At 40.7% G+C, this 8,682-nt stretch overlaps 1 protein-coding gene and 1 pseudogene across 1 annotated transcript in view; both read right to left on the reverse strand.

Moving 5' to 3' along the window:
• The window catches only part of TM7SF3 (transmembrane 7 superfamily member 3), a 101,326-nt gene that overhangs the window by 89,384 nt on the left and 3,260 nt on the right, over positions 1-8,682 (reverse strand). The window lies entirely within an intron of this gene.
• Positions 7,709-7,808, reverse strand: LOC122150840 (annotated as a pseudogene).

An 8,682-nucleotide genomic window follows, 5' to 3' on the forward strand; every position in this document is an offset into this window, starting at 1 on the left:
ATGGGAAGTACAGACAACAAAGATGAACCCTTTTGCACATACAGTACTGTGTTGTCAAAAAAAAAAAAAATACAAATTTTCATACTGCTGGTATAATGATTCTACTTTTAGACTTAAGTATATAATTAGAGTGGTACATACAATAATTGGTGTACACAATAGTGTACAAAACTGTTTATCAGGTGTTTTTACAATAGCAAAGAAATCTAAAACACCCTAAATGCCCAACAATAATGTTGTTGTTGTTATGTGCCATCGAGTCAGACCTGACTCATAGCAATCCCTCCTTGGGTTTCCGAGGCAGTATCACTACAGAAGTAGATTGGCCAACCTTCCTTCTGAGCAGTGGCCAGTGGGTTTGAACCGCCGATCTTCTGGTTAGTAGTCAAGTGTCTTAGGCATTATGCTACCAGAGCTCCTTAAATGCCCAACGATAGGAACTAAATAATCTATGGCATACCCAGAGGCTAGAATACTGTGAAGTTCTTAAAAAATTGTGTTTTAGAAGGCAACTTATTGAACTTAAAAGTGTTTATGAAAAGGCAAGTTACAAGGTAGTAAATATCATATGAGCCTTCTTTTTTTACTTTTAAAATATGTATTCATGTTTATATGCATAGAAAGAAAGTTTGGAAAAATGTGTATCAAAATGTTATCTCCAGGTAGTTGAATTAAGAATGATTTTCTTTGCTATTTCCACACTTTCTAAATATTTGACATTGTGTGTGTAATGCTTTTGAATAATAAAAAAAAATTGTTTCAAAAGATATGCATAGTTTATGTGAGAATAGAAGGGCTGTGTATTCACAGGGAGACAGCTCAGGGGTCAGCAGTGCATAGGAGGGAAGGACACAGGGAAGAGGTAACTACGGAGAGGAAATGGGAAGAGAGCTGTTGCATTGTGGGAAATTGCAGTCGATGTCATGAGACAAAGTGTATGTGAACTGCTGTATGGAAAATGAATTGGCCCTGTAAACTTTCACCCAAATCACAAAAAAATTAAAAAAAAAAAAAAAAGATATGTACAGTTTCAAAGAGTTTCCTATAAAAGCATTTAGGATAAGGTCTATCTTCCTAAGAGTAACACATAATGCCTTTTAAGATTTAGCTCCTGCCTACCTGTTCACATTTTTGCTGCAACTCCACTCATTCCTTTCCATTCATTATCAATTAATTTCAGTGGATGGGTGAATGGTTCCAGCTCATAGTAACCTTGTGTACAACAGAACAAAACGCTGCCTGGTCCTGCACTGTCCTCACAATCATTGCTATGTATGAGCATTATTATGTTATTGTTAGGTGCCATCGAGTCAGCTTCGACTCATAGCGAACCTATGTACAACAGAACAAAATACTGCCTGGTCGTGTGCCATCCTCATAATCCTCGCTATACCTGAGGCCATGGTTGCAGCCACTGTGTTAATCCATCTCATTGAAGGGCTTCACCTTTTTTTGCTGACCCTGCACTTTACCAAGCATGATATCCTTTTCCAGGGAATGGTCCCTTCTGACAATATGACCAAAGTAGGTGAGACAAAGTCTGGCCATTCTCACCTCCAAGAGGCATTCAGGCTGCACTTTTTCCAGAACAGATTTGTTCATTCTGGTAGTGCGTGGTATTGTCGGTATTCCTTGCCAACACCTTAATTCAAAAGCATCAACTCTTCTTTGACCTTTCTATTGTCACATATAAATAATTATAACCCAGTAGCTAAGTGAAATAATCAGTGATGGATTACTCAATAAGCAAAGTAAGCATAGGCTTAGTTGTGCTTATTTGCCAATCTGTAGTGAACAATTTCACTTTTTTTAAAACCACCTCAAAGATTCTGCTTTTAGTCATGGCTGGCATCTGTCTCTCTTTCAAGCCCATAATACCTTCCTATAGAATCAAAGCCTCTTTTCAAACTTAAAATTCCTGACAGGATGGAGTACCTAGGGAGCAAGGTAAGCATGAGCTTACCTGGCAATAATGGAATTAAGAAACAATTGGTAAAGATTGGGAAAAATCAACTTTCGGGGTTCAGGAAAGATTTTACAAAGAAAGAAATGTTTAAAATAAGACTTGAGGGCTGAGGAGACAATTACCAAGGAGCAAAGTGGAGGTGAATATGGAGAAATGAGCATTGCAGGCAAGGAAAAGAGAATTATATGTGTCTTGTTTGGTGTACACAAGGAGTTTGGTGGCGTAAGCTCAGCAATTCAAACCCACTAGCTGCTCTGTGGGAGGAAGATAAGGCAGTCTATTTCCATAAAGATTTACAGCCTTGGAAACCCAATGGGGGTCACTATGAGTTGGCATCAACTCAATGGCAGTGGGTTTGGATTGTTTGTGTATGGTGTTTATAGAAGTGTGAAACAATGTTTACAAATTTAGAAGAAGTCTGATATAGCAAATGCTTAAATATTTCAACCCAGTGCTTGGAACATTTTAAATGTTTAATAAAATGTGACTGGCTAATAAAGGTAGTTAAAGGTCTAGAGTGTCAAGTTTAAAAATTATTAAAAATTTGTTCTAAAATGTATCCTAAATATAGGTCAGAAGGACATAGGGAAGGGGTAGTCAAAGGAAGGAGATAGGAGGAGAGCTGTTTATTATAGGAATTGTAATCAGTTTTAAAAATATATATACTCTAAAAAAATAGGTAATGTAGGTTAAAAAAAAAAAAATCAAAGTATTTACATACTGGCCATGACTTGATGACTGTAGAAATTGGGTGGTGAGTTCATGAGGGTTCACTATACTATCTTCTCTACTTTTGTGATGGGGCCTTGGTGGCACACTGGGTAAAGCACTCAGCTGCTAACCAAAAGGTCAAGGGTTTAAACCCACAAGCCACTCCGTGGGAGAAAGATATGGCAATCTACTTCCATAAAGATTTACAGTCTTGGAAACCCTATGGGGCAGTTCTACTCTGTCCTATATGGTCGCTATCAGTCAGAATTGACTCATTCACAGTGGGTGGGTGGGTGTTCATCACAGTAAAGCACTCGTCTTACACACTGTTAGAATCAAAAACAAAGAGTTTTATCGAAAGGTAGATTCATGAATCGGGAGCCACCAGCAACCAGGCAGGTACCATGTTGTTGTTGTTGTTATGTGCCGTCGAGTCGGCCCCGACTCATAGTGACCCCTCCTTGGGTTTCAGAGGCAGTATCACTACGGAAGTAGGATTGCCCAACCTTCCTTCCGAGGAGTGGCTGGTGGGTTTGAACCACCGGTCTTCTGGTTAGCAGTCAAGTGCTTTAGCCACTATGCTACCAGAGCTCCTGGCAGGTACCATAGTATTCCTAATTCAGAGAAGAGAAAGAAGTTTTTTCAATCAGGTAGCATAAAAAGTGCTCACAGGTACAAGGCATTACACGACAAAAAGTTACAAGGGGTGTGGTTATGTGTCATCTTGGTTGAACCTGGCTTGTAGTAGTTGGGCAGCTGCATGTAGTTATTCCCCATGATGAGACTAGTAATCAACTCCATGGCAGAATCTACTAGAGCAGCTGAATAGCTTGCCTTAAGGATGTGATCTGCTTCAAGTACATAAGAAAAAGTTTTGAGAAAGGTCTCTGCAGCTTTTTAGCATTCTTGAACCCTTCATGTACCCAAGTCCTCATTCAGCAACCTGCCATGATTACCTGCCAATCTTGAGATTGCTTCTAGACTTGAAGTAGCAACCTGCCATGTTGTTTGGTAATCTTGGGACTGTGCCATTTTATTTGTTGACCTTGGGTTTGTCAGCCTCAGCCACCAGAAGCTGCCTAAGTGAAGAGACACCTCCAGCTCCAGTGGGCCAGGACCAAGAGGCAGAGCTGAAGCCCAGTCAAGGGGTTTTCACCCAGCCCCTAGAGCCGGCACTTTGAACTTCTAGCCTCCTAAAAGTTAAGAGAATAAACCTCTGTTTGTTAAAGCTACTCCTTTGTGGTATTTCTGTTAGAGCAGTAGTAAAGGACCAAAACAAGGAGGTTTTAAACTGCACTCTTTCTGAATATTATCATTTCTATTTTCTAATCTCCTTGAGCATGTTGACCAAGGCATTCTTCTTGGATCAAGCCTGTGCACTCTTGGCAAACATCTTTTAACAAACAATTTCTTGCACAAGGTAAAATCTTAATTCTTGACCAGACTTACTGGTGTGGGAAACTCTGTTGGAACCCATAAGACGATGGCCCTTGGACACCCTTCAAACCTAGAACTAAACCTGTGGCTCAACTTTAAGCCAAACAACAGACAGGGCTATAAGGTGAACAATAACTCTGGGGGGTATGCAGTCATTAGAACAACCAACCAGAAGGCTGGAAGGGATAGAAGATAAGGACAAAGGGAAATGGTAAACAGAGAGGAAGTGGGAAGAGTGCTGTACATTATGGAGATAGCAATCAGTGTCACAAAACAAAACATGTATGAATTGTTCAACGGAAAACCAATTTGCTCTGTAACTTTCATCAAATCATAAAAAATATAAAATAAAAGGACAAAATACAAACTAAAATCAAATCTTGACCCTTGCTCCTTTTGGGTTACAGTCACATTTTCACAAGAAGCTGAATTGTTTTTTCAGAGCAGCAGAAACAGAGATTTTAAACCAAGCTGCAGTTTGATTCCAAATGGAGTTTAATTTAGATCTTGAGCAGCCATTGTAGTCAGGCAAGTGCCTTGGACTTGGGGTTGCATACTCATTCAAAACTTTCAATAATATAAAAGTTTTAAAAGAAAGTGCTTACAAAAATTATATGATTAACAAATAAGAGATATATAACACTGCTTTTTTCCCTTAAAATCACATAATCCAGATGGGGAGGCAAGAGAAAGTTACGAACCTTTAGTAGCAATGCAAGACAACACGTGAAAAAGTGTCGAAAGCAATGGTGTAGTCAATATGGAAGGGAGAAAGAAGAGGTTCAAGTGGCCTCTAGTAACTAAGTTTACATGAAACCAATAAAACCTGAAAATGTGAAGTATAAATTAAGTAGCAGGAAAGAAATCATGTTGAGAAAGGTAAAGTATGAGGAAAGAGTTAGACAAGTGATTCTTAGCTGGAGCAATTTTGCCCCCCAGGGGACATCTAGTATGTCTGGAGATGTTTTTGGTTGTCATAACTGGAGGCAGGAGTGCTACTGGTCTCTCATTAGTAGAAAATAGGGATGCTGCTAAATATCCTACCAGGCATAGCACAGCACCACACAACAAAGAATACCAGCCTACAACGGCAACGATGCCACGGCTGAGAAACCACGAGCGAGACACTTAAGACTTTATTTGATCATCCAGGGCAGATCCAGGTTATATCTTGGGGTCCATGGATTCAAGGGGTTCATAAACACCTCAAAGCTGTACACAAAATGTTGACAGTCTGGTTTGAAGAAAATGTTCATACCTTTTATCTGATTTTTAAAGAGGTACAAGGCCTGAAAAAAAGGTTTAAAAAGCCAAAGAAAGCTGAGGGGGTCAGGGACTAAAGCTGAAGCAGTGGATCATTTCACACCGGGAGGGAAGGCAGTATCCATTTGCTGGAATTAAATTGCAATGAACCTTGAAAACCTGGCAGAGACAACTGGACTTCAGCCTGAAGCTTCTGGAGAGCAACTGGAAACCTAAGTAATCCTACAGGTGCAGTGGTGAAGAGCTCAGTGGCTGAGCAAAAGATCAGCAGTTTGAACCTACCAGCAGCTATGCAGAAGACATAGTGATCTGCTCCCATAAAGATTACAACTTAGGGAATCCTATGGGGCAGTTCTACTTTGCCCTGTAGGGTCACTGTAAGTCAGACACAATAACAACTAAAAAATTATAAGCATGATAATGACAGATGTGAGGAGCAACTCTTTTGGATAAGCCAGGCAGCCATGGTTTCTCTGTTCCTCTCCCTGCTCTCATCTTTAAGCCTCAGATCCAACCACCATCCCAAGGAGACCTGATGTTTTTATATTGTTTTTGTGTGCCGTCAAGTTGGACCCGACTCATAGTGACCCCTCCTTGGGTTTCCAAGGAAGTATCACTACGGAAATAGATTGCCCCTTCTTCCTTTCGAGGAGTGGCTGGTGGGTTTGAACCGCCAGCCATCTGGTTAGCACTCAAGTGCTTTAGGCACTACGCTACCAGCAAGATTAAAAACATACAATCCTAGGCTAACCAGCCTCCTCCCTCCTCAGGAAGTCAGTGGGAATGTTAGCAGGTTTAAAAAGATACAATTAGGTAGTCACTTAGGCTGAGGTTATAAAATAGTTGGAAGAGGAAGTTTTCTTCCTCTCCTTAGCTATGGTGCAGGTGGGGAACACAAAGCATAAACTTAAAAAAAAAAAAAAAAAGCAACAAACACTGCTTTTGAGTCAATTCTGAGTCATAGTGACCCTACAATGCAACTAAGTGGACCTACCTGGCCAGGGGAAGACTAGCAGTAGGTAGAGTCCAACTTAACTCCTTCTCCTATGACACAAAGTGGGGCTTTCAAAGAGGAGTCATCGTCTCTGTCCAGACAGCTTTTGAGGGGGACCTGCTCATGGTGGAAATTTTCCTGTTGCATGCTGTCTGATCTTGTATTAATAAACATTACTTTCCATGTGCTAATATGTGTTCAGGCTCTAATCTGAAGGACATGATGCTTATGCAGTAATCTATATTAATTACTGGTACCTGTCTCAGGCTGAGTTCTCTAGAGAAGTAAAAGCAGGGAAGCTTATACATACATAAAAGCATATACATATATATCATAGAGAGAGATAAAGGGAGAAATGTATCTCAAGGAAATGGCTTATGCGGTCATAGAGGCTGGAAAGCCCCAAGTCCGTAGGTCAGATGTCAAGCTGGAGGTTTCTCCTGACTCACGTAGCCACAGGGGCTGGCAATCCCAAAACCCGCAGGCAATACAGCAGGCTGTTGTTTGGAGGCTAACAAATCCAAGATCAGCAAGTAAGATGGCAGGCTTTTGGCTCACAGGCTACAAGGGCAACAATCCCAAAATCAGCAGGCAATATGGCATGCCACTTGTTCAAGGCTAAATGATGATGAACCAGATGCAGGAGCCAAAAAGAGCAAAAAGCTAGAGAGCTTTGCTAGAGCTTTTCCATATATATTGGAAGCAGGCCACACCCCAATGGAAACTCACTTTCAACTGACTGGCTGCTCAAAACAGATCTCATCATGAAGACGATTACATTACATCAGATCTCATCATGGGGGATAATTATGTCATAACTGCTAAAACACTGGCAGTCATGGCCCAACCAAGTTGGCACACAACATTAACTATCACAGTGCCCATGGTGCCCTAGCCCTCCTGCTGCCTAGAAATTGGGCACAACCTGTGAGCATTATGCAGATTTGAAGTATTGTCTTCAACATGGCATAGACAAGCACAACGTATAGTCATTATGCTGTTATCATCATATGTATCATTTTGAAGTAGCTCCTCTACCCTAGGCACCCAAGCTCTCATCAGGCTGCTTCCTATTCTCCTTTAGGGCTCTCTCATTCATCCACCTATAGCCAACCAGCCACCAATCTATATTAAGTTTTCCTTCAAAAATGTTTTATCTTTTCCTTCCTTTTATCAGGGTCAACATTCTAGTCTAGGACTACCTCAACTCCCTCTTCTTTTTAAAATTTATTTATTTACTTATATTGTGATTTGGGTGAACGTTTACAGAGCAAATTCACTTTCCATACAGAAGTTCACATACACTTTGTCTCATGACATTGACTACAATTTATAATAAAAATATGGAACACTTCACGAATTTGTGTGTCATCCTTGGGGCAGGGTCATGCTAATCTCTGTATCATTCCAATTTTAGTATATTTGCTGCCAAAGCAAGCATTCAACTCCCTCCTGAGTAACTGCAAAACCCTCTTTCTAGGGACCTCTGCTCTTCCAACTAAAACCCAAACTCATTGCCAAAAGGCAGTTTTGACTCATAGCAACTCTAGGTGTTACACAGCACAACTGTTACATAGGGTTTGCTCGGCTGTAATCTTTATGGAAGCACATAGCCACAGCTTTCTCCCACAGTGCTACTGAGTAGGGTCAAGCTTTTGGTCAGGAGTTCAGCACCAACAATTTGGGCCACCTAGGAATCCTCTCTTTGTACTATACACTGTGAAACCTCCACTCTCCTCTCCACCAACCTTCCTTCTGCTCCTCACACTCATTTATTTGCCGACACACAAACAAGAAAAGCTCTTTAGTTACCTATGCTCACACCCACCTCTTAGCTCCAAATGCTGTCTTCCTCCATTTCACCTTGCCACAGAGAAATCCCTTTTCCGCACATTTCTAACACAGTAAATACAGCCCAATTTAGTACTTAATTATTTTGGACACTTTCCATTTCATCTGTGTCAGTCTCTTCAGCACACCCACATACAATTAAAGTTCAGGAAGTGCAGTTCCACTTCAGAAAGCACCTCTATGCCCAAAAGCAAGATAGAAGGCACCCTAAACCAACCTTCCTGATTGCCTAGTGAATTTTCATTTGAATTTGTTGAATTTTAATTAGAATTTGTTGAGTTTAGTATTCTAACTGGCAAGAATACCCCATAGAGCAGTTCTACTCAGTAACAAAGTGTTCCCATGAGTCTGAATCCACTCCACTGCAACGGTTTTATTATTGACTCCCAAGTATTCTTTAGTTGCTTGCAGCGTACATGCTTTATGGGCCACCTGGAAAGCGAAAGCAACATAAAAATAA

This window comes from Orycteropus afer, unplaced genomic scaffold (genome assembly GCF_000298275.1).
Source record: "Orycteropus afer afer isolate SDZICR_OR568_19922 unplaced genomic scaffold, OryAfe1.0 scaffold00254, whole genome shotgun sequence".
NCBI classification, from domain to species: domain Eukaryota; kingdom Metazoa; phylum Chordata; class Mammalia; order Tubulidentata; family Orycteropodidae; genus Orycteropus; species Orycteropus afer.